The sequence below is a fragment of the Myotis lucifugus genome, unplaced genomic scaffold (genome assembly GCF_000147115.1).
Source record: "Myotis lucifugus unplaced genomic scaffold, Myoluc2.0 scaffold_32, whole genome shotgun sequence".
Classification (NCBI taxonomy): domain Eukaryota; kingdom Metazoa; phylum Chordata; class Mammalia; order Chiroptera; family Vespertilionidae; genus Myotis; species Myotis lucifugus.
The window spans coordinates 6,845,252-6,872,627 of NW_005871080.1; the positions used below are offsets into that span (position 1 = coordinate 6,845,252).

Genomic DNA, 27,376 nt, shown 5'->3' on the forward strand with positions numbered 1-27,376 from the left:
GGGGAGTCAGGAAAGGGTTCATGGAGAAATGATATGTACTTATACTGCATGTTGAAAGACAGTCTGCTGCTGGTACGGGACTGGGAAAAGGGATTATTATATTCAATCCTGTAAAGTGAAAGCAATAATTTTATATTTATTTTTTATACTCGGGATAAGTCAAATGTCTTGAGGAGCAGATTATTGGATTCAATGAATGTCATGAGCTTAATTAGTGGTGGAGTTCTGTCTAAAGCTCTAGCATTCTTATTGCCGGTCCAGCCTCTTTATACCATCCCAAGTTGGATGTTTTCTCTCAGCACAAAACTGAAGAGGATCTTGTTTAATTTAGAACTTGCTGGCTGCACAGTTTTTTTTTTGTTTTTTTTCCTGAATTGCATGATTAGCCTCAGTATAAAATCTTCAAGTGAGTGTTGAATGAAGAGGTCTCTCAGGATAGTCTGCCAGAATTCCACTTATCTTTGTATTTAGCACTTATCATTTATTTTATTTTTTATGGAGAGGAAAAATACAACATTATTTATTATTTTAGTGACTTAAACCTACCTATATTTATTTCCTGAGCTCTTATTTGCATACTTCAAGTAAAAAACACTCTCAAGTTTTCAGAGAAATGTAGTTACTATGAATTCATAGGTTTATCTGTAAGTGAACAAAACAATAAATAAAAGTAATATAAAGAGCTTAGAAGATTGAAGTTGAGAGTCATAATATATATGCTTCATTTGCATAAATGACCCAGCATATCTGTTCTCACTGATAATAATCAAACTTTGTAAAAATTATCTAAAGTTTATAAACAGGGTCACTAGAGAAGCATTGTTGCTCTTAGCCAGAGAAGACAACACTAGACTGTGGAAATAAATTAACCCCCAAAGCTCAATGACTTAAAGCTAAATTAAACTAAGAAAGCTTTCTCCTAGTGTGACTGGCTCCCTCTATCTTATTTATGGCTATATCATCAGGAATACTTGGCTTCCAAGATAGCTAGAGGAGGGAAGAGAAGGCTGGATGTTTCCTTGGACATTTTTTAAAAACTCTGCCACACTTCTGCCCACTAGAATGATTAAAATGAAATCTATGGTTCCAACCTAGCTGCAAAGGAATGTGGAAAGAGAAATTGGTGAACACAGCTAAAGCCTTAATCTGACAATGACACAAAATCAATCCTGTTCTCATACTTACTGCTCCTTCTACCTGGCTCTTCTTCCCTCACCCACAACTTGTCTTCACTATTACCTGAATGTCATAACCCCTTTGAAGATTTATCAGCAATATTAAGAAGAAAGAGGAAGGTGGGGGAGGGGAAGAAGGAGGAGAAGCAACTATATAAAAATCAGAATCATTATTGCCTTTTCTCTAGAATGCCCACTGTTATTATCCTGGCCTGACTCCAGTCTTGCTGCATAATCATTCAATAACTAGGACCTTATGGCTTTTAATCTTCTTATGGGATGGTTCTCCTCTGACTTCATGAACAAGTGAACCCATCCTTAAAGTCTTGCCCAGGTTTCCATGACTTGTGAAGCCACCCTGGATTTTTGAGCTGAAAAGAAACTACATTTCCCATTCTCTTGATTATATGAATTTTTTACTACTTAATAACTGCTTAGATTGTTCCACACATTTCTAAGAGTTCTCTTCACAACTGAATTATAAGCATCTTGATGGATTGTAACCTGCCCTATTAATTGCTATATTCTCAATGCATAGCAAAGTACTCGGTATTTTGAAAATGCCTACTAAGACTTAACTTACTGAATTAATTAATCCGTTAATCATGATTTTCATATCACTCAGCACAACAACATGTACACAGTAGGCCCTCAATGAGCTTCTGAAGATTGATTGATTCTCCTTTTAAAAATTTTAAGATGAAACAATGTCCATGGTTGGCTCTTTTTTTTTTAGCTTTACTTATAAATGGTATTTCTTTTTTTTCTTTTTTTTGTCTTTATTGATTAAGGTATTACATATGTATCCTTATCCCCCCATTCCCCCTCACCCCCAACTCATGCCTTCACCCCTCTGTTGTCTGTGTCCATTGGTAAGGCTTATATGCATACATATAAGTCCTGGGGGTAAGGGGGATATAGCAACCATGGTTGGCTCTTAAACACATTATATAATATCATTTTTTGTTGTATAAATTCTGTTTACTTGTAATGAGTGCAAGTTCTTGGAAACTTTACCATGATTCCCCATTCTAATTACATGCAAATAGGAACTAGAAGAAATTTTGGGAAATTTTAGTTGTGCTTAGAGAATTGTACAAATAACAGAACCAACAAAACTTAAGTCAGACTATATTGCATAAAATATGTACCATGCTGGTAGGTGTTTTTGTGATTAAATCCTATGAGGTTACAGGTCTTATAAAAATGATATAAGAACTTATGATTCAAGGCAATTTTCTTGGCCTGAAATTTCTTATTTATTTATTTTTCACCAAAATGCACTAAATCTTATCAAACGTAAAGTTGGCTTATAGTCATTTGCTTATATATGGTGTGTGTATTCTCTTCATATTTAGTAATCATGTCAGGGGTTGTGTGGAAAACTATTCACTCCTGACAGTGTCTAAGAATCCACATAGTGGGGACATTTAAGCCTCAGTCTGGGAGGACTTATCTATAAAAACCAAATGTAGTAGACTCAGTTGATCAAAGAATTTTGCTAATGAGACTTGGCAAAAAATAACACACATGTTGATGCTGACTTTGTCAGGATTAATGTTTAGTTGCTGGAAGATTTGTTGTTTTAAATCTGATTATTTTTTTAGTAGAATTGAGAGAAAGAGAGAAGCATTGATTTTTGTTGTTATTTATTTATGCATTCATTGGTGGCTTCTTGCATGTGCCCTGATAGGGATCAAACCTGCAACCTTGGTGTATCAGAAGGATGCCCTAATCAACTGAGCTACCAAGCCAGCGCTGATTCTTAAACCAATAAGTTATACTCCACTTGTGCACAAATTGAAAGAGTAATGATAATAAAATAAAGATAAAGCCATGAAAAAGCCTGTCTTTTCTGAAGAAATCTAATGATCTTTTGTCTGCTACTGACTCCTTGTCTGTTTTCATCTGTAGACCTCGTCAGCGAACATGAGGCTGAGATCTATGGCTTCCAGAGCTGCTAGAATAATTTCCTCTCTCCAGGGATGACTTGGAGTCCAGTCAGAGTCATAGGGACTTTGAAGGCCATGCAGTGGCTGCTCTCTGCTTTTTCTATCCAAAGAATAAGTTCTTATGAAAGTCAGGGAAGAGTTTATCCTAACCTTAAAGTCTTCCCCCAAAAGGAGCTTCCTTTCCTTGAGAGTCTGCTGCAACTTTAGACAGTCCTCGCTTTCTTATAGCTCACCCTGAGTTCTCCTACTCCATATAAACTCATGGTGTTTAGCTTTCACAAGACAACTTACATTCATATGAAAGGTACTCATTCCATCATCAGCTTAAACATTCTCTCTTCTCTTTATTATTTTGATTTTACATTAAAAGCCATTATGCTTCCCTAAATTTTTGTTTGTTTGTTTGCTTTTCCCCAAATCCAGCTATGGTACTGCACTTTCTGTTGTAATTAGTGCTAGTTATAAATTATTGTGCTGAGTGAAGATGCTGAGTTTAATACTGATGCAAATGGATGGATCAGGAGGAAATGAGTGCCACGAATAACTTTTCCACGGGTGGGAAAGTAATATTGCTGCTTCTTTTTGTGAATCATGACAATTTATCAGACAACTGGCCAGGTAGGAAAGATTTATTTTCTATGAAAAGCAAAGTAACCCTTGTGGACATCACAATTTCTATGATTATTAAATAACCCACAATAATATATTGGAATATTACATATAACATTTTCCCTAATAATTTTAATTTAAGTGGTTTTCACAGTAAGAAAAGTAATTGCTCATAGAGAGAAAGAATGATTGTATAAGAGAAAGAACAATAATTTTAGTGCTGAAAGAACTAAGTTGTAGTTCTGGAGATAGATATTGATAGATATAGATATAGAGATACATATAGATACAGATATATATATATATATATATATATATATATATATAGAGAGAGAGAGAGAGAGAGAGAGAGAGAGGTACAGATGGATAGATATATCTATATAAACAAGCATCTATTGATCCCCTATCATGTGTAATGTGCCATGAATTTTCCTAGAAACATACTTAATCTTCTAAACTTATTTTAATCCTTACCATAGCCCTCTTCGGTAGCCGTCCTTATAATTCCCACTTTACACACAATAAACCAAAAAAACAGAGAAGTTAGATATTTTCTCAATGTCATAAAACTAATGTGTGGAAGTCAAGAGCATGGCAGTATCATGTATTCTGTCCTCATTCCACAACATCAAAAATACCTATTGCTATCACCTATAAAATAAGATGTATGAATTCAATGTCTGAAACTCTCCTCTTTGATTCTTTTTAGCTCAATTTTCTACCTCAGTACTTTTTGGGACAAAAATACCGGAAACTTCTTTTTTCCCCAGTAGACCAGTTTACGATAATGCCCAGTAGCTTGCACATCTATTCAGATAGATATTATTTGGAGGCCTAGATGGCTGCATGAACAAGTTAGGATATCGAGGCAGCTTCTCCCACACATCTACATTTCTGAAAATGCTCTGTAATAGAATGTTCACATTGTCTCACTCTTTAACTTTTTAAAAAAAACACAGTGTACTATCTCATTGTCTCAAATATGTGTGCTCTTTAATTTGTAGACATGGATGGAACAGCCTTCACTGCTCAACTCCTTGTCCATAGCCAACCCATAGATGCATGTTTGTGAAATACAATTTTCTGAAGTCTGCACACTGAGGAAGGTACTTCTGTTACCTGGATCATTGAATTGCTTATAAATCAAAGTAACTTCAAGAGGGCCATCCTTCCAGTTATGCCGTTGAAGAGGCTCAGATTAGCACTGCTGCAAGTGCAGCACATTAGAAATAGACTGCTGCTTTTGCTGGACATATTACTAATTCTCAGATGACTACTTTTTATTTTCCCGTACATTTCAGATCTACTCCCCCCCTTAACAGTATTCTTTCATCACATTTTTCTTGTCTTTTTCAATAACTTGACCCTTATGTTTGTCTTTTAAATGTGTGGTTAACATAGTTCTCACCTCGTCCTTTGGTTGTATTGGCGATTGGCCTGAACCAGACTTGACTCAGTTGAGAAAGACTTGCTACAAAATGGACCTTGTCAGTTTAATCTCTCTAAGAACAGTGTTTTTTGTTTTTTTTATCTGCTATTTCATTTTGTGTTTAGCGCCACTAACCCTTACTTTGTGTTCAAAGGCTTTGCTGATCCCTCCCATCTAAGGTGTGAGCTAATGTCTGGATCCCAGTCTTTATTTTCCCTTTAAGCTTTTCTCATGTCATCCCTCTTTTTTTTTTTCATATCCTCCCTGATTTCTCTTTCCTAAAATAAATAGCTTGCCGAGGATTGTGCTACCCAAGAAAATATCCAGCTCTAAGTGATTTAAGAAAGTCTATATATTCTTCCTATGACACTTCCATTTGGACTACAGCCATTTTCTTATGTGGAAAATTGTCGTGTAGATAATCAGGGAAGTAACTCCCCTTTTCCTTTGTGTTGTACTTTTTCCTATGAACATACACACTCAATATGATTGGATATTTGTTCAGTCCCGTGCAGTTTGGAAAGCACTTCCTCTAACTTGAACATAGGTAATCATCATAATGACACTTTCAGGTTGGCAACTATATGCTGCTATCCTTGCTTTATAGATGAGAAAACAGGCTCAGAAAATTAAGCAAATGACTTAGGGTCATATAGCATGCAAATGGCAGAGGAGAAATTCTCTTATGACTTTTTTGCAACCGATTACAAGGGCTGAAATGATCTGTCATGTTGAACTGAAAACAGATGTCTCCAGCCCTGGCCGGTTTGGCTCAGCGATTAGAGCATCGGCCCTCAGACTGAAGGGTCACGGGTTTGTTCTGGTCAAGGGCACATATCTCAGTTGCAGGCTCGATCCGTGACCCCGGTCGGCTGTGTGTGGGAGCAATCAGTCAATGTCTCTCTCTCACATCCATGTTTCTCTCTCTGTCTCCCCTTCCCTTCCAGTCTTTCAAAAAAACAAACAAACAAAAAAATTCAATGGAAAAAATCCTTGGATTAGGATTAACACAACAAAAACAAACACAAAACAAATATTTATGGAATCTGGCTTGATATTGGGATAAACTAGTTCATTATTTCAATCCAAAACAATTTTTCAAGAACAATGTTGAAATTTAAAATATAAGATTACTGAACAGTGTTATTAGTCCTTATCCAGGGCCCCTGCAAAGGCAATCAGGACTCAAAACAATCTCCTGTTTCTATTTTGCCTTTTTTCACCCAGGCATATTACCTTTCATTGTCTGATAATATTAGAGGCTGGAACATGTGCATGAAAAATGTTTATGGGATATAAGCCTTCATAATGTTATTTTATGGGTGGCTTCCTTGGGAGATATTTAACGACTATTGGCTTTTAGAATTATAGCATTGCTTTTAAGAGTTTAAAGAGAAATTTAAAGTGTTTTGGGAGCATCACTAATTCAAAGCCTACTTTATTATGCTTTAAAATAGATTCTATAGCTCACTAATTTAAAATATGAACTATATATTCTATAATAAAAATAAAATGAATATTCAGTGTAGTATTTAATTTTAAAGTTAATTACTGCATATTCACACCTTTTTTATAACTCTTTATTGGCAAACTGTATATATCAATGTTGGGGTCAATTGGAAAATCATTTGTAAACCCCAATGGTATCTGAATGCATAATTTAAAGAAAATGGGATGCATTATATCTCAGTAAAATACATTAAATAACATAATTATTATATTTTTATGATACAATTATTATTGCTGGCACTTTAAATGAAATTTAAATTATTGCAGAGGACTCTAATTTTCTCAATAGGAAGGAAGGGAAGATAATTGAAAGTTAATGAAAATAGAAAATATACACCTTCATGCAAAGTGTTTATAGCTATTGTTTGTCTGAGTGGTTATTTAGTAAATTAACTTAAGCTCTCATTTTAACAAATATTTCTTAGGCATGTACTACTATGTACCAGACCCTCAGGATATAAAAAAATGGATGCTCCCCACCATTAATAAATACATTATTCTGATATAACATGCTCTGTGTAAAGAATGAGATGTGTGAAAAATATTGTGGGAGCACCAGTGGAATTCAAGGATGCATTCTGATGGCATTAGCAGTGGCTTGAGGTATTTTTTGTAGAAAAAATATAGAGAAAAGGTGCCATTGAAGCTGAAGGATGAGCAGGAAGGTCAAACCTGATAAAAATGGAAAGAACATTCGATTTAGGTATTCTAAAGCCTGTATAAATATATATTTGACCCATAAGAATACTAACTCTTTTGACACACACACACACACACACACAGTATGTCCAGGGCACTCAAAATCAAAAGAATTATCTTACTACAAGATTTAGACATTTTTTGTCCTGGATCAATATATCTGTAATTTTCCTGATCTTCAGTGACTCATCAGGGAAGCAAACGAGTCTTTCCAGCTCAGTTCTCACATCAGCAGAAGGAAATGAGGGGTCTGGGGTATAAATATCTCTTTGGTTTTCTCTTTTTGTTATTGATGCTGTGGAAGTCAAATAAATTATTGCAGGTGATTACAGTTATCAGTTTACCATTCACTTTGGTTCAAGAGTCTGTTGCTGAATCATCCTTTTCGAGGCGAATACTTCCATGCGAGTGTCCATGGCTGGGAACCACTGTTGCATTTCCTTTTCCTTGTCACATCCATCTGCCCCTTGTGCTTACAGGGCAAGTCTTAGGATATAAGCTTGTGGCCGTACAATAGGTAACATAAAGGAAAGGCGGGGTGGGCTGGGTCAAACAGTGCGTCCACAATGCTGCCTGTTGAATGTGTTCCTATTTATTTGGATCTTTACAGCAGCAGAGAGAGGATGTTTTTCTCTAATAATCCTGAAGGGATTCTTAAATTGGAGATATAATGGAGATAAAATAATTATTTAAAACTGAAAACCTATACAATTAACTAAGATAAAGTGATATATGTATTTTATTTATTTTTTTCTTCTCATTTTTTTTATTGTCTGAAGTTTTACATATGTCTCCTTTTTTCCCATTGATACTCCACCCCCCCATCCCCAGCCATTCCCACCTCGGGCAAGCCCCCACCGCCCCAGGGTCTGTGTCCATTGGTTATGCTAATATGCATGCATACAAGTCCTCTGGTTGCTGTCTAATACCACCCCCCTGCCATTTGTCTCTGTATCTATTCTTGTTCATCAAATTATGTTGATCATTATATCCCGCATATGAGTGAGATCATGTGATATTTATCTTTCTCCGACTGGCTTATTTCGCTTAGCATAAAGCTCTCCAGTTCCATCCATGCTGTTGCAAATGGTAAAAGTTCCTTCTTTTTTATAGCAGCATTGTATTCCATTGTGTAGATGTACCACAGTTTTTTAATCCATTCATCTGCTGATGGGCACTTAAGCTGTTTCCGAATCTTAGCTATTGTAAATTATGCTACGATGAATATAGGGGTGCATATGTCCTTTCTCATTGGTGTTTCTGGTTTCTTGGGATATATTCCTAGAAGTGGGATCACTGGGTCAAATGGAAGTTCCATTTTTAGTTTTTTGAGGAAACTCCATACTGTTCTCCACAGTGGCTGCACCAGTCTGCATTCCCACCAGCAGTGCACGAGGGTTCCTTTTTCTGCGCATCCTCGCTAGCACTTGTCATTTGTTGTTTTGTTGATGATAGCCATTCTGACATATTTAACAAAAGAAAATAGATGTAGAAGTTTTAGGAGACTGTCCAGTATGATTCTGGTATAAGGATTCCTGGTTAGTTAAGAACCTGTGAAAAAATTGCTTCAAATGTGACTGCCATGGGTCTCAGTTCTGACCCAGGCTGGATTCTTGCTCCTGTGGCCTTGTCCTACATCCACTGATGCTGTCCTGTGCCCAATAGTAGTTCTACCCCACCCTTATCTAAAATGTGCTTTAAATATGTTCTATATTTTTCACTAACTATATCACATAAGCTTTCAAATAACTTGCTGGTGTTAATCATGAGCCCAGGAGCTAGTCGTCTTTCTCACTTTGCCTCTCTGTGACCTTTGACTCCAGTGTGTTGCCTGCAGTTCCATTTAGTAACATTCCATTGTGGTGAAAACTGACCATGGCTTGCCCCTCATCCTCTAACCAGAAGTTTTTACATCATGACACTTTGGTGTGTTTCACCACTGAGCATGCATCTGGTGTTAGAATCTTATGATTTCTACCCAGTTCATGCCCACTGTGTGTGAGCACCCAGGGAGTTCTGGAGCATTGGGCCTCCCCTTGCACTGTGATCGAGGGAAGAGCAAACCAGCAACCAGATCCCTGACAAACCTAAATGGAGAGTGTATTCACCAAAGTCTCATTATCAGCTATGTGTTCGTGTGCTTAATTTCCAAGTGTAGGAAAGAGACAGGCCTGGCAATACCGTTTGTACAAGAATCACGGTAGACACTTTGCTGGCCTGGTGACTTTCTCCTTTTTCATCCACCCTGGTTCCTTTCCCTATGATGATATGTATACTCAAACAGCTCATCCTAGTTATCATACCGTTTTCTTTCCTCGAAAAGTAGTACCTATTAGGGGTTTACATAATGTTATGTAAGAAATGTGTTTTTCTTGCTGTTACTGAGCTCAAGGAATTCATTGCTTGGAGTGCCCTATTTAAAAAATGAGACTTTGTTGTCACATGTATGGACGGTTATGGTGTAACTGTGCATGGGGTGGGGTGGAGAGCGATCAGTTAGCAGCCCAGGAGGGCCCCTTGGGGGCTCTTTTCTGTGGAGGAAGCCCAAGTAGGGGGCTCCCAGCAGTATCCTCACTTCCTGATGACAGAGCCCAACAGAATTTGGAACCGTGTAACCAGGCAGCCACATGCTAGAGAAGGCCTTGCCAGCTCACTTGAGATGCTGGAATGAATAGCATATCCTCCTGCTGCTTCCTGTGGTCCCAAGGCTGTGGCTTCAAAAAAATCACTCACTGAGAGCCCGTTCGAATGCTGCAGATGTTGGTAAGGTCTCACCCCAGACTCCTTTGGCACTTTTCTCTAGGGGACCCAAATCGAATACAGGAAGGCCAGGAGCAGTCCGGTTTAGGGTAGACCACCCCTCTGATCTCCCACGGGCAGCTCGATGTCCCCTGCCCGTGTGTGTGTAGGGGGTGGGCCTGTCCCAAGCAGGAGCAGGCTGAGAATGGGTCACAAGCTTAGTGGGCTGGTCATGTTCACACCTCAGGTCAAGGCCGGCTGGGTAGATGTGGAATATGGAGCAGGGCCCTTTTGCCTGAGTTTTATCCTGAGCCCTGGAAATGAATCTTATTTCACTTGAGTGGAGGTCTGTGCAGACACAGGTTCGCACCTGATCTGGAAGTAGAAGGTCCAGTGGGCAGAGGTGGCAGCAACTAAGGCCAAGCATGGCTGTGAAGCCTCCGGAAAGGCTGCCGGTCACTGTCTACAGAGCTCCACCCTGGGCATCAGTGAGAAACACCCACTCTATGTCCCTGAGTGACGGGAAGAAATGATGCGCCACCAAGTAAAGCCAGGGCAGCTTGGGGTGTAAGCACTGAGGGTTCCCCAGAACTAGGGCTCAGGTATGGCCAGGAAATGCCTCTTGTCCAGATGCTGCCCAAAGATCCAGCCCAGTATTAGCATGCAGCTCAGCATTTCAGTCTCCCACCTGGACCATTTCAGTCTCCCGCCTTCACCTGACTGGGCCAGAGGACCTGGATTCCACCCCTCTGAGGCTCCGGTACCAGCTCATAAGTATGAGCCGGCTCCAGCTGCAGTGCCTATACATTCTGAGAAGCATGGTGAGGTGCAGAAGCCAGTGCAGAAGGAAAGGCTGCTCTAGAACCTGAGGCGTTTCCACTGCCAACTGTCCTGCTAGCTCCAGAGGACACTCTAGAGCTGCAGCCAATACCAACACCAGTCCCATCTGCAGATGTGGAGCAGGTCCTGCAGGATCCCCTGAGCTGGAACAGGACCAGTCACCAAACCCAGAGAACAATTTCCTGCACCTGCACTGGGTCATGGCGAGAACTCAAAGATGGCACTGGAACCAGCAGCCCTGAAGGGAGAGCCATCACCTGCACCTGTATCAGCACAGGCTCCTGCAGAAACGCCGAGCTGGTCCTGGGTGCACTACTCCTGGAGTTGACCCCGCCCCCGCACCTACACTGGAACCTGCATTAGATCCTGAGCTTGTGCTGGTCTCACCACCCCTGACAGCTGAGTTTGCTCTGGAGCCCTACTCAATTCTAGCTGTGGTGCCTCTTCTTCATCCTGCTCCCCCACCACATCTTTCTTTTTGAACTCTCTCTACTTGTTTTCTTGTGAATTTTTGTTTTGTTTTGCATTTTATAGTTTTAAATAAAAAAAATAAATTTAAGGTTTTATTTCTTTTAGTGATGCTCCATGCTATGTGTCCACAGGGATATGCAAATTAGTACAATAAGGAGATGCCACTACACACTTATTAGAAAGGCCCAAAATCCACAACATTGACAAATCCAAATGCTGACGAGGATGCGGAGGAACAGGCGCTCTCATCATGGCCAGTGGGAATTCATAATGACACTGCCAGTTTGTCAGACAATTTACAAAACTAACAGACTCTTAAAATAAGTCCAGCAATTTACATAAAAGAGTTGAAAACCTGTGTCCACGAAAAACCTGTACACAGATGTTTATAACAGCTTTATTTAAAATCACTAAAACTTGAAAACAACCAAGAAGTGTTCAATAGGATAATGGACAAACTGTGGTACATTCATATAATAAAATATTACATATAACAAAACATTCAACATTAGAAATACATGTTATGAAGCCACGAAAATACATGGAGGAATCTGCAATGCATTTTACCAAGTGAGAGAAGCCAATCTGAAAAGGTTGCATGTCATATGATTCCAACCATATGAAATTCTAAAGGCAAAACTGTGGAGGATGTGAAAAAGATCATTCGTGGCCAAGGGGTATAGGGGCAATGGGGGTGTACATGGTTAGTATAGAGGGTTTTTAGAGCAGTGAAAATACTCTGCATAACACCCAATGATGGACACATGTCATCACAGTTTCCCAAACCCATAGAATGCACCACTTCATAAGTAAACCATAAGATAAACTATGAACTTTGGGTGATCATCATGCTTTAGTGTAGGATCATCAGCTGTAACACATGTATCACTCTGGTGAGGAATGTTGGTAATGGGAGAGGCTATGCAGCAGCGGGGGAAGGAGAGACATGAAAAATCTTTGTACCTTCTCCTCAATTTTGCTGTAAACCTAAGAAAAAAGGGGGTACAGAACAGACAGCATGTTCACAGTTACCAGGTGCACCCTTCAATGTATGGAGAAACTGAGTCTCAGACTAAATAATTTACCCAGTGCGCACATAATCTACTTGACCTTCAGACTCTGTCCTATGGCCAACCACACTGGTGAAAAGCTTAAAATAAGGACGACTGTGCCTCTCCCTTGATTTATGCATTTGCTGTGTCTCAGGAAAGCCTTGCATTAAGTGAAAATCTGAGTCAAAACCCCTATTTTTAGCATTATCTAAAATTGAAGCTGCATTTGGTACTAAAATAGGAGTTCTGGAAACAGCATGTTTAATACAGCGAAATGTGAAATTGATCTCGAGACAAAATTTTTATTTCTCCTTTCCTTTGTTCGGACTGTTCAGATGACTTAAAGAAAGGCTAAAAGGTTTTATGGTGAACCAATGCTACTTCAACCACAATCCCAGAGAACATTAATTGGGACAGAATTAAGATGAGCGTTTTAAATGCTCAGAGAGAGGGCCAGGTAAGGATGTGATTCCTCACAGGCTTCTTCATGAGGCACCTCCTGGGGTTCATGCAGGGTCATGGGCAGCCAAGCAAACCCCAACTGGCCCAGTCCTCTCAGCACTGACAGGTCACTGACAGCATGGTCACTCTTCATAAGTGCCCCTTTCCTGACTGCTCTTGATTTCCTGGGCCTCTGTGGTCTCTGGGGTTTATACCCTCATCCTTCAATAGGAGTACTTCTGCTGCTTTTGGTCCTGATTCTCAGAACATTGTCAAGGCCCACTGCGACCTTTGTATGGTGACCTGTGCAAAGAGCTCCCTTCCCTGCAGCTCTGCCCTAGTCCCTTCGCTCAGGTCTAAATTTTCACAGGGCGCTGCGTCATGGAACTGCTTTCACCCGATTTTCCATCACATAACTTTTTTTTTAAATACTTTGGAGCTGGTCTTTATTGGTGTGTTTCTTTCTCTCCCTGCCCTGAACATGCAGCCTGTATAGGATAAAGGTTGCATGTTCAGGCTGGGTCCTTGACCAGGTTGCCTTTAGCTAATTCACATACCTCTGAGTGTTGCCTGTATAGAAGAAGCCTGGTTATAGCCTTGGTAGGTCAGATCCTTTGTTTGTTTGTTTTTACATGTTTCTAGTATAAACATTCTAATGCAATATCTGCATGCACTACAAAGTATTCATCTCCAAAAGTCTAGTTACTAGCCATCAAAAAACAGGGAACACTTCACAAACTTGCGTGTCGTCCTTGTGCAAGGCCATGTTAATATCTGTATCTGTCCAGCTTTAGCATGCGCTGCTGAAGCCAGCACTGTCAGATACTTGTGACTGCCACTTCATGGAGAGCCTAGTCCTCCTAGGTCAGGGCCTATAGTAGCCATCTCACAACTTTTCATGTCAACAACTTCCTGTTATCACAGTGGCTTCTGAGGTGGCTTATAAAGATCTGAAAGAATGTACTTGTTTACAACAACGACAAAAAAGCCTGGAGTAAGAAAGCCTATGGCTGCAAAGTTAGCAGAAGGAAGGAAATAACAAAGATCAGAGCAGAAAAACAAACAAAAACATGATATAGAGATCAGAAAAAAAGAAGCAAAGATCATTGAAACTAAGAACTGTGTTTTAAAAAGATAAACAAAATTGACAAACCTTTATACTTAAGACAAAAAGAGAGAAGACTCAATAAAATCAGACAAACAGGAGATGTTACAACTGATATCCCAGAAATGAAAATCATACAAGGCTACCATGAACAATTATACATCAACAAATTGAATATCCTAGAAGAAATACATTTCTAGAAACATACAACCTACAAAGCCTGACTCTTGAAGAAATAGATAATCTAAATAGACCAATAACAAATAAGGAGATTGAATCAGAAATCAAAAATCTCCAGATATTCAACTCCTGTTAAAAATAAATAAATACAAATAAATCTCCCGCCAGGCCGGTGTGGCTAGTGGTTAAGCATCAACCTATGAACCAGGAGGTCATGGTTCGATTCCTGGTCATGATTTTCGGGTTTGATCCCCAGAGTGGGGCATGCTGATCAATGAATGATTCTCTCTCATCATTGATGTTTCTATTTCTCTCTCCCTCTCCCTTCCTTTCTGAAATCAAGAGAAATATATATATTTTAGAAATCTCCCAACAAAGAAAAGCCCAGCACCAGATGGTTTCCCTGGTGAATTCTACTAAACATTTAAAGACAAATTAATACCAATTCTCAAACTCTTCTAAAAAGTGAATAGCAGGGATACTCCAAAATGCATTTTATGAGGTCAGAATTACCCAGTACCGAAGGCAGTAAGGTCACAAGAAAAGAGAGTAGAATGGTAGTGGTTGCCTGGGGGCTGGGGGCAATAAGGAAGTGTTGGTCAAAGGGTACAAACTTCCAGCTATAAGATGAGTAAGCTCTGGGATCTAATGCACCACATGGCGATTGTAGTCGACACTGCAGTATTGTACTCTTGAAACTTGCTGAGAGAGTAGATCTTACATATTCTCACCACACAAAGGAAATGGTAATTATGTAAAGTGAGGGCGGTATTAACTAACACTACTATGATGTTCATTTCACAATATCTAAATGTGTCAAGTCAGTACATGGTACACATTAAACTTACAGTGTCATATGTCAATTATATCTCAAAAGAGCCAGGAAAAAATAAAGTAAATTACCATTTTAAAAAAGCCCAGGGTATTTTTAAATTTATCCTTCTACTGAATATTCATTAATCTGTCTGTCATTCTTGCCCCAATACTATGCTGCTGGTTATCAATCCAATGTATGACCTGTCATTGTACACATCTTTTCCTTAAAAAATGAAGTTTACATTCATGTATTTGCAAAGCAAAAATTCCAAACAGTATATAATTATACAAAACAAAACATTCTGTTTTCCCTTCACTTCCTCTCTAGCTCTCACCTCCCTTCACAGAACTAACCATTTCAACAGTTTGGAATAAATTTTCCAAGCATCTTCCTGTGTATTTACATATATACATATGTATGCCAGATGGAATAGATACAAATATATTAATTTACATAAACATATGTATTGTTCAATGATGTACTTTAATCATTTAGCCATATGCCTGATAGGCGATTATGTGATAAAACATAAATTTTTACCTCACTCTTTTTAAGAACTTCAAAGTATTCCATAATAGAAACCATGCCATTTTTTTAAACCAGTTTCCTACCATTAGATCTTTATTTGGTTCATATTTTTTCCATTCAAATGTAAAGCAATGAACATTATTGTTGCCATACATTGGTATTAGATCATATAATATAAAATTATATGACATAAAGTTAAGGTATAATGTAAGAATTATATGATAATTTTTCAAGATTAAAGTCCTACAATTGGAATTGCTGTATCAAAGAAATATTCTACACTTCTAATTTTGATAGACATTGACAATTGCCTTCCAAATGGACTTTACCAATTTATACAACAAACACTGGTTTCAACATTTGCTATTATTAATCTAATTAACTAATCTAAGGTTTTGTCAGGCCTATGAATGCAAATTTATATCTTTACATTTTAATTTGCATTTTTCTTATTGTTACCGAAGTTGAGTTTTTCTCATCTGTTTTTGTACACTTGATTTATTGGGCTATGAGTTTCCTGTTAATACTTGATGTACATGTTTCTTCTATTGAGTTGTTTGTTTTACTAATTTAATAAAACAGTTAACCTATTACAGATATTCATAATTTGCATATATCACTAATTTAGTGGTGGCACTCAGTGTTAAACAGTATATATCTATTGCTTATTTTTATATTTCTTCTTTATACATTTAGACACTAAACTCCATTAGTTTAGCATCCTTGTTATATATCTGTTCTATCATTTTTAGTATACTCTGTAGACATAATATATATTCACTTAATATTGATTGTTCATTGATAATGGAGATTACAATGGCCAAAATGATGACAAGGGTCACCAGAAATGTGCTGCTGGGTCAATGCCAAGAGTGACACAGTCCTCTCTGGGTCAGCTGTGAGTTCTCGGGTAAATTATCAGTCCTGAATTTATAAAACCAGAAAATGAAAGAAGCCTGTATATCCAGAGATAGAACCAATCATTTTTGGTCTGGTCAGTCAATTCACTTATGGATTCATTATTTTATACACTCACTTATCCAATGATGTGTTTATCTTCACTAATTTTGTTTTGCTCCTTCCATCATATTTCACATGGAAAGGTATGTTAAACCAGAATATTTATAAAATAAACTGTCAGGAAGTCATGTCTGAAAATGTTATTCCATACACTGCATGCAAAAGCCAAATAAAACATTTGGACACATCCCAATGGTCAAATCATACGTTTGGTATAGTTTTTAAAAAATTTTAATTTTATTTTATTTAGTAAAACTTTTTTCACATACATATTTATAAGCAAGGAAATTATGCAGAGTTTGTGTTTAGATGTAAACATTTTTAAGTGAACAGAGTACTAGTTTTCTTAGAAATAAAGACTATATTCAAGATTCACAGTAGCCCCCTTTTTCATATTTCAACATTTCTCTCTCTTCCAGTTAGCATATACACTTCACTTCTAAAAGCCTTTATTCACTTATTTGCCAGATTTTGAGGTAACACCCAATGTGTTCCATTCTTAGTCATGTATGTTTGTGATTTGGAAAAATATGGTTGTCTCTAAATGATGTCTCATCCATCCTGTATATAGAGCAGAACATTTGAATTTATTTCCCCTTTTATTTTGGGGGGGTGGCGAGTTGAGGGGTTGAGAGATGAATGAAAGTAAATGTTTCTCTCAGAGCTACCCTTGGTGGTATGTGTGTGTGTTTCTGGTTTCAGCTAGAGAGCTAAATATCTGTCATACAATCAAGTTAAAAGTTGATTCCTCTTAAATTATAATATAATTTAGAGATATTTACAAATATCAAGATACTAAAATGGTCATTTTACAATAATAATGAATAGAGAAATAATATTTTTACATACCTTTATTTAATGGGAAATATTATCAACAGAAAAAAAAATCATTGGTCCAACCAAACTTCTGGAGGTTAGTCTTAATTGAAATGGTCTACTCCAGTCATACTACTAAAAGTCTGTTAAATTTCTAAATAAATAAACAATTTATGAATTTAATCTAAATATGGGAAGAATCTTAGTTTTATATATGATAGTAAAACTGTAATTTATATATTGCATATACACTCAATTTAATATTTATCATGTATAATTAATGTCAACCATAATGTTGAAATATTAGGTTGTGATTAAGAAACCTTCCGTTTTAGTGCCTAGTTCTACAAGCTACTTTGGAAAACTGATAGATTGTCACACATCTTTTCTAGAGAAATTATTTTTTCCCCCCATCCATAAAATAAGGGGCTTAAATTCAGCAATATTCTAAATTCCCTTCTAGCTGCTAAATTCTACAAAGGAGTGTAATTTCACTATTTTAAATTATTACAAAGGTTTATAGTTTCTATAGCTTTGCTTTTATGACATCTTATTGGTTATACCTATGATTTATTCAGTGCAAAGTCCTGCTCAGGAATACAGCTCCCCAATTATGACATTGTTTCTATGAAGAGAGAACAATATGTTTTAGGATGAGCCTTTTTTGATAGAATTTATATGAGCACATTATATCAGAAATTGGGACTGCTATGTGTATTTCAGTTTCCTTCAGAGCTAATTCTTGCAATAGGGTTATTTGTTTTCTGAATTCTCTTTAAAGTGTATTGCTCTGTGGGAAATAATTACTCATCTTTAATGAAATTAACCCAAGTTCTAAAGTTAGTCTATTTGGGATCAAGATACAGGAACTTACGTTTTTGGGGCCCTTTTCAATTTCCTTCTTGACATAAATGTTTAAATGGCACAGTATATAACATGAGTTCTATATTACTTTCTGCTATGCTAATTCAAGAACTTTAGCACATGTGGCTAATTTTACTTTAGATTGCTTAATTTTTATAGTCTTGTTTCCTCATAATTTCAGGAACCCTTTAATGTAGCCTGAGCGTGCATGTGAATATTCATAAAATAAGTAAATGTTTGATGGGTACAGAATTTCTGTTTGGGATGATGAGAATTTTCTGGAAATGGATAGTGGTGATTGTTGTACAACACTGTGAATGTATGCCTGATGCAACTAAATTATATATTTAACAGTGGTAAATTTTATGTTAGTGTATTTTACTAAGATTAAAAAAAATCAGTATAGCAAGACCATTACATTCATTATTTCTGGAATTAGATTTGTAAATTCAAAGGAAAACACTTCCCTGGAAGAAAAGGAATCAGGAAATACTTCACATTTAATATTTGAGCCTTACTTTTTTATGCTGGATTCTAGATACCTAACTATCCCCAAGCAAGTCTGCTGTAATAATTTGAAAGTAATATCTGTTTCAAGGGTACGATGACCTCTGTGGGTCTGTTAATTCCATATCCATATACATGTTTATAGTTCTTTCCTTAAAACCAGAATATTCACCTCTGTAATTTGATAGTCTGGATGTGAATGGAATACACAATTAGGGTCACTAGAGTAAGAACAGACCAACTCAGCGAGAATACGGGCATCCCCACAAGTTTGCAGAGCTTTCTCCATTGAGTTATGTATTATGCAATTTCCCTGTGTTTGTCAGAGGCTAATTATCACCTTATTCTCATGAGTGACGAAAGCAATATATAAATGAAGGGGTACAGAGAAATATGCAAAATTCTGTTCATGTGGAAAATTCTAAATTTGAAGATGAAAGTCAATTTGATATGGGGGAAATGTCAAAATCATAAACAAATGTGATCCTCATTAAATCCAGAACATCCTTAGAAGTTAGTAGTTTAGGCTATGGTCTTCCTTTAGCACAGTGTGGTGCCCTCCAAGAGAAGAGGCTTTCGTTTAATTCCTGCAACACTTAACGCAATACAGTCTCACTGTACGACTGTCTTTAAATGCTTTGCTGTGTATCAACTTTGAGCAACATTGATCAACTTTATGTCATGTTTGACTGCTGTCTTTCTAGCTTCATTTAGTCTTCACCCTGCATTAAATGCCTAATTCTGTTTGGTGTTAGATTCAATAAAAAAAAACAATTGAAAAATATTCAGACTCTCCCTACTCTCAAGCAGCTTTTTTTGTAATTGGAAAAGCAGCTTTTTTGTGTGTTTTAAATAAGACTTGGGGAATACTTTTAAATTAAATGTGTGTTTTTTGTATGAAAGATAGAAAAAAATATGGCACCGACAATTCACTTTAGTCTAAATTTCTTCAGGAAGTATGAAACAATAGAATGGAATAGGCTTAGGTAAAACCATAGTAACAGATTACAACGGGACATCCACAGTGGGAGAAGCTTCCAGAATAAATGCATGCATGCTAGACAGAGAGTAACAGGGAATAAAAAGATAATGACATAAGTCATATGTCTGAGTTGAGTGGTGGAGAATTGGAAATAATTGTTTTCTAATCATTAAATATTTTAAGTGCTATAAGTATTTATCGTTTATAAATGCCAGATAATTATTGTTTTTTTCTTTAATAAAAATTTAGAAAAATATTTGTACAATTTACCACAACATGCATAAAATTTGGTATTTGTATTTTTTATAGGTAATATTTTAAAAGTTATAAAATAGATAATCAAAATATATTAGTTACCATAAATGGAAAATAGAGTACTGTAATATAAATCTTAAAGAAGAAACAAAAAACTATAAAGATGGGCATAAAAGGCATAATGAGGAGAAACTTCAAAGAGATTGAAGAGTATTCCAAAGGGTGTTTGATAGTAAAGTTAATGTTAAGAGAAATGATGGATAATTCACAATATGATTGGAGGCATTGATTTCAATATCCCAGGACATGTTTTTTGACAGTACTTATTAACTAGTGGCTTTTTTGACTTTTATAGTGACAGTGTGATTTGCTATAGCTATTAGATTATATTTTATTTGATTAGTCTGGGTGGGACAGGGGATGGAGAGACATCTTTGCTAAATTAACATGAAAAAAACAAACAAAACTCCATAAAAGACTAAGTTCTTTTATGGAATTCAAATAGGAACTGGTAGTTCAAGGGGTAAGTTTTGAGTGTGCCAGTTGAAGTCAGTTAAAGAATCCACCATGAGGAATTCTGTCTGGGAGTTTGATTTCATCCCTGCAGCTTTGCTTAAGAGACTTCCCAGTCCTTTATGCCAGTGACTAAGTATTGCTTTCTCCAACAGTCTCATTCGTTTTGCCTTTGCCTTGAGCACTGAGGAAATCAATACAGTAGGCTCTCTATGTCCCGTCTTCAACACCTGTAGTTTTCTGTATGTGATAGTCTGAGACCCTGCAACTGCTTCTTAATCCCATAGCTATCCCGAGTCCCATTTGTCCAGTATAACATTTTCCACAGCAGCCGGGAACATTAAGCTACTGCTGTGGGTGGTAGACTATTGCCTTTTGTTAGCTACAGGGTGCAAGCGACCTTGGATGAGGTTATAATATCATTTTTGTTTTTGTGGGTGCTTTTTAGGATTGTATTGATCCAACTTATGAATGCCTTGACATGGGGTGGGATTGCTCTTCTCTCGTGCCGTTTTTTTCCTTAGCTTGTTAGTGACTTCCCTCTTGGTGGGAACAGAATTTAATCAGATAGCTGGCTGGGACTCCATTCTCTGAAAGGCTCATGTGAAGGATATGGATTGTCTATAGGATGAAAGAGAATTCGGCCATAGGCTCAGTTTGATATATTAACCTTAGATTCCATTTTCTCAGTTTGAAATCTTATTCTCAAAAATTGTTGTTTAAACAAACCCAAGTTACATTTAGAGTTAAATGCTACAAAAGATCAACCTCATAAGATTTGCAGAAGGTAGAAAGGATGGAGGCAGGGTATTTGAAACCTGTTTTCAGGACAAGAATATTTCTCAGAACACATCTTAAAGTAGAAACAACACTATGTATATGATTTCAAATCTTTTATATTTCATTCAGATATATATATATATATATATATATATATATATATATATATATATGAAAGGCTAAGAGACTGATTGGCCGACTGGCTGACCGGCCGGTAGCTATGACACTCACTGACCACCAGGGGACAGACACTCAACGCAGGAACTGCCGAGCTGCGGTGACTTGGCAGCTGCGGTTCTTGGGTGATGCACCCAGAACCAGAGAGGAGGGAGCCTGATTCTGGGGTGTGTCATCCAAGAACTGCCCTCTCGCAATCCGGGGCCCCTTGGGGGATGTCAGAGAGCCAATTTCAGTCCGATCCTCGCAGGCCAGGCTGAGGGACCCCACTGGTACACGAATCTGTGCACCAGGCCTCTAGTATTTATATAGTGTTCCCAGCGCTGACAATATAGCTGTGGTGGGGGATTTGTGCATTTATGGAGCAGACAGGATCCCTTACCTCAAAGGCTTACCTTAGAAAGTGAGATGGAACAGCTAATTTAAAGTATTATAAAAAAGTGCTGGCAGCCTCACCTAGTCTGGGGTAGAGGTCAGAGAAAGCTCCCTCTAAGAAATGATATTTTGATTAGAGGATGTGCAGATGGTAGGAGAATTTCAGGTAGCTTACATATTTAGTTCAGTGGTTTCTCACCATCTCTATCAAACCTAATCCCTCCCCACAAAGCTTTTTCTACTAGAAATGCTTTTGGTAAATGGAGGATAAAAATGACATACACATTAGGAAACTACTAATCTTACTTTTCCAATGTATTTTAAAAGTCATCGGTCATAGTAAAATTGAAAAAAAAATCAATAGCACTTTGAAATCTTGCTTAGTCTCCAACGGAGCATGTGACCTTTGGACATCATGTTTCTCATCTGCAAATGGTGACAATACCTATCTTTTGAATAGGTTGGCAAATTAAAGGAGATAGTGTATGTAACATCCTCATGAAATACTTATCTATAATAGACAATTTTTATAGCTTTTCCCCTCCTTCCTCCACTGTATAACCTTGCTTGGGGACTGAGGGACACTTATTTCACTTTGTTCACATGTTTATTGTCTTAAAAGCCATTTTCTGAAATTCAGTGGGCCCTCTCGCAATCCCGGGCCCCTTGGAGGATGTCGGAGAGCCCAGCAGAAGACTTCTGTTAAAAGCATCAGTTCTTCCAACAAAAAATCTCTCTCCTTAAATCCTAATTATCCCACACTCAATAGTAAGGAAGTGAGTGTGGTTTATTTTGTAGTTAGCAACAAGGAGATGGAGAGAAATACTAAGCTCAAGAAGCATGATAATAACTTTTCTGACACTTACGTCCTTTCTGAATCCAATATAATGTTTATCTTTATCTCCATTGATCTGCCCAATCAAGCAAGTCTGCAAGTTATAATGTCCTCAAATTCTAGTTCCTGTTCAAGAGACCCTTGTCGCTCTTCTCTCCCAGTCACACACTGTGGGCTACCTCTGAACTTTCAAAATACATTATAATGTTGTCATAGTACATTATAATGTATTTTTAAATAGAAATTATTTTAGAGCAGTTTTAGGTTTACAACAAAATTAGGAGGAAGACACAGAGAGTTCACATATTTCTTTTTAACATTGGATTACAGTCCGTTATCTAGATGTACTAGGTTTATTTATCCGTTCACTTACTAAAGGGCATCTCGGCTGCCTCAAAATTTTATGTTTATGAATTAAGCTGCTATAAACCACTGTATGCAAGTGTTTGTGTGGACCCGAGTTTCAACTCATTTGGCTTAATACCACGGAGAGTGATTGCTGGATCATCTGGTAAAAGGATGTTTAATTTTGTAAGAAATTGCCAAACTGTCCTTTAAAGTTTCTGTACCATTTTGTATTCCTGCCATCAACGAATGAGAGTTTTGAGGACAGCTCCATATCCTTAAATGCATTTGGTATTGCCAATGTTTTGGACTTGAGCCATTCTAATAGGTGCCCTATGGTATCTCATTGTTGTTGTAATCTGCAATTCCCCATTGATATATGGTGTTTAACAATTCCCTAATGTCATATGATTATTTACTATTTATATATTTTATTTGGTGAGGTGTCTGTTCAGGTGTCTTGCCCATTTTTTAAAGAGGTTGTCTGTTTTCTTAATTTGGGTTTTAACAGTTCTTTTATATACTGTACTAGTATAACAGTCTTTTATCAAATGTATCCTTTGGAACTGTTTTCTCTGAGTCTATGGCTTATCTTTTCGTTCTCTTGATATCCTTCACAGAATAATTTTTAAAAATTTAATGAAATATAGCATACCGGTTATTTATTTCATGGACCATGGTGTTGTATTTACAATGTTATTGTCATACCTAAGGTAATCTAGATTTTCTCCTATGTTGTATCCTAGGAGTTTTAATATTTTGCATTTTACATTTAGGTCTGTGATCCATTTTTAGTTAATTTTTGTGATGAATATAAAGTTCAGATATAGATTATATTTTTGCATGTGGATACCAGTTTTTCCAGCATCATTTGTTGAAAAGATTATAATTGTTCCATTGTATTGTCTTTGCTCTATTTATCAATTATCAGTTGATTGTATTTATGTAGATCTATTTCTGGACTCTAATTTATTTTTAGATGTTTGTTTCCTCATGTGTTGTGAGATTTATAAAGACCTCTACCATGTGTTAAACCTCTGCATGCCTAAGACCCAAATATACGAACTGGATAAATATTTGCAATGTGAATCTCTCTATAAAATTAGAGAGAATATTCCTGGCCAGTGTGGTTCAGTTGGTTGGGTGTTGTCCCATGCACTGAGAGGTTGCCAGTTTGGTTCAGGTAAGTCAGGGCACATGCCCAGGTTGCAAGCTAGACCCCTTGTGGGGGCAGTGGGAGGCAGCCAATTGATGTTCTCTCTCATCAATATTTATCTCCCTCTCCTTTTCCCTTCTTCTCTAAAAATCAATTCAATATCTTTGGAAAAAATAGAGAATTAATTATTAATTACTCCATAGAAAATAAAGACAATATAAAGTTAAGTTAAATATTTTTTCTTAATGACCTTGAAATTTGCCATGTAAATATGGGATTCTGTAGATCATTCCAAATTACCTGATCTCCCAGGGCACTTTTAATCTTATCTTTTCCCAGTCAAGATCCAAATTTCTTCAAGGAAGGATCTTTGGAATCTGTATTTTTAGTAAAAATTCCAGGTGATTTTTATGTTCAGCTACAATTAGGTAACATTCATGTATGTAAAAAGTAATTTCAAAGTTTGTGATCTCTAACATTGAATATAAATGCATACTACATTTATTGTTTTTTTATTCATTTACTTAGCGAACATGTACTGAGCTCTGAGCAGATTGGATACTATGCCTGGGAAGAAAAGGTAAATTATAGTACAACTGGAGGCCAGGTGCATGACATTTGTGCACTGAGGGAGGTCCCTCAGCCCGGCCTGCACCCTCTCATAGTCCGGGACTCCTTGGGGGATGTCCGCCTGCCGGCTTAGGCCCACTACCCCTGGGGAGCGGGCCTAAGCTGGCAGGCGGACATCCCCCGAGGAGTCCTTAGTGCTGCCATGGAGGCAGGAGAGGCTCCCACCACCACTGCTGCATTTGCCAGCCATGAGCCCAAGCTACTGGCTGAGTGGTGCTCCCCCTGTGGGAGCACACTGACCACCAGGGGGCAACTCCTAGTTGAGCGTCTGCCTCATGGCAGTCAGTGTGTGTCATAGGGACCGGTCATTCTGCCTTTTGGTCGATTTGCATATTAGGGTTTTATTATATAGGATATTAAAATAAGTGGGCAAAATAGAAGCATAAAGAAAAGTGTTTGGAAATATTAGGAAAGACTTAAAGAGTAGATAATATTTTATAATAACCTTAGTATGTTTTTCATCTGACTTTCTTCTGACTTTTCCTTAGCCTTAATTAGAATGAATAGATGATCCAGTATTATTTTGTTAAAATCCATTATCTCTGGCAATTGAAATTTTCTGTCAATGAGTATAACATTAATTACATCACTCAAGGTAACATTCTAGGCTTGAATAATTACATGCATTTCTGCTGAATCATATTGGCGTTGTGTTGGTGACTTGTTGAAGATTTTTTTCAGTTGAATAAATTATTTTATTTCAAAAGGAAGGGAAAGTGCAACAAACAGCATTTTAATTTGAATTACAATAAAAAGGGTTAGAAAAATGTTATTAGGAGGAGAAGACGTTTTGCTTAATTTTGCCCCTTTAATGAGTTACATTTTAAAAATGAGCTAGGGAGAATAAACAATTTTAAAATAACATTTTAAAATTTATTTTCCCCATCACCATTTATCTCCCCTATGCCCTCCTCTACCTCCACCTCCCCCTTCACTCACCACACTGTTGGTTTTGAAAATGGTACTTATTATTTATGATATATATTTATCTATATCTATATCTATCTATCTATGCATAACCACATATACATCCATACAAGGAGAGATATTTACCAACAATATTTTTAATATTGTTCCATTTCATAGGCAAGAATATTCTAAATAGATATAAAAAGCATACATTAGCTATTTCAAATGAAAACAAACCATGGTTTTGTGAAAAGAACATAACATCAGTAGCCTAGTGCTTTTTATTAAACTAGATGTTGATACTTTTAGATGTGTTACTTAACCTCCCTGGGCATCATTCTCCTCATATAGAAAATGCTGGCTGATTGCTGACATTTCCCCTGCTTAAAAGTTCTGTGATATAAGATCTATTCAGTATGCGTAGCATTATGCCTACTTCTGGTCTTCAATAAGAATTTGGTTTGAGTGAATCAAAAACAACTAATACCCTACTAGCTGACTTTAAGGTTTCTCAAATGAAGATTTACTTACTGTTTGGATAGCTTCCTGTAGACTATATACATATATATAATATACTAATTTTATTTCTTGCAGTCTGTATATATAATGTACTAATCTTTTATCTGTATGCATTAGAAATCATAACATGTTTCTACATAGCCCTGTTGAAGAGGGAATGAGAACTGTGGTATAATTTTGTTCTGAATACTGAGTGGGGAAGTCTAAGGTCAACTGTTATATATTTTTAGGTAAAATTGAGGTGTTTCTTTTTTTTTAACCTGTGTGTAACATTCTAGGCTTAGAATGTACATAAATGTACATTCTAGGCTGTGTGTACATAAAACCAAGTTGCAAAAGTCTGTATTGTGAGAAGAGGGGGGATTACTGCCACTAATCTAGAAAAGGTAAAACAGGCAATATTTTGGCAGTGAGAAGGTGATGAAGATGTGTGTAAATTTGGGGGAAATATCTTCCTCTGGAATTCCCCTTATTCTGAATAATAAGAAAGGATGTCTTACTATTTCTTTATATTTGACAAATAATACCTTATTTTTACTATCTTCAAATCTTCATATCAACCATACAATTTATTAGGTCCATTTTAGAAGAATGTGGCTGCTTTATTTATTCCAAATTTATTTGGACATGGTCCATGTGAATTAATACTAATGTTTTCTTCCATATGCGTGCCCAAAGCTTTGAAAACAGATGTGAAAATGAACCTCGTTAGTTGTTTGCTAAAGTATCTTTAGAAAATGTGTACTTTAGCTTACCATTGCCTTTTTGAGTAAACTTAGCCAATTCCAGCTGGACTTGTAATGATCTTCAAGGACAAGTTGATGTCATGCTTTACTGTATGTGTTATGCTGATAATCAGCATCATTGGACCTGAAACTCTGCCATTTTTCTTTAGTCTGATTGACCTTGTTATTTTAAAGGTGGAGGCATGGGGGGAGGAATTTGGCACAGTACCGGAAATCAGAACACTTCATAGCTCAGCAGTTCATTCTAGACATTAAGGTCAGACCAGGTGCCAAATAACCTGACAAATTTGGAATGAACAGCAGGACAACTACCTAAAGAACATCAGAAGTTCACAATGTTACCACAGCAGCACAAAAATAGGACAGCTACTAGCGAGCTTTCCTGTTATTTGGCTAATATT

At 37.0% G+C, this 27,376-nt stretch overlaps 1 protein-coding gene and 1 pseudogene across 1 annotated transcript in view; one reads left to right on the forward strand and one right to left on the reverse strand.

The window, feature by feature from the left end:
• Window positions 1-27,376, forward strand: part of LRP1B (LDL receptor related protein 1B) — a 1,324,618-nt gene that overhangs the window by 123,614 nt on the left and 1,173,628 nt on the right. The window lies entirely within an intron of this gene.
• Window positions 13,632-13,730, reverse strand: LOC111825570 (annotated as a pseudogene).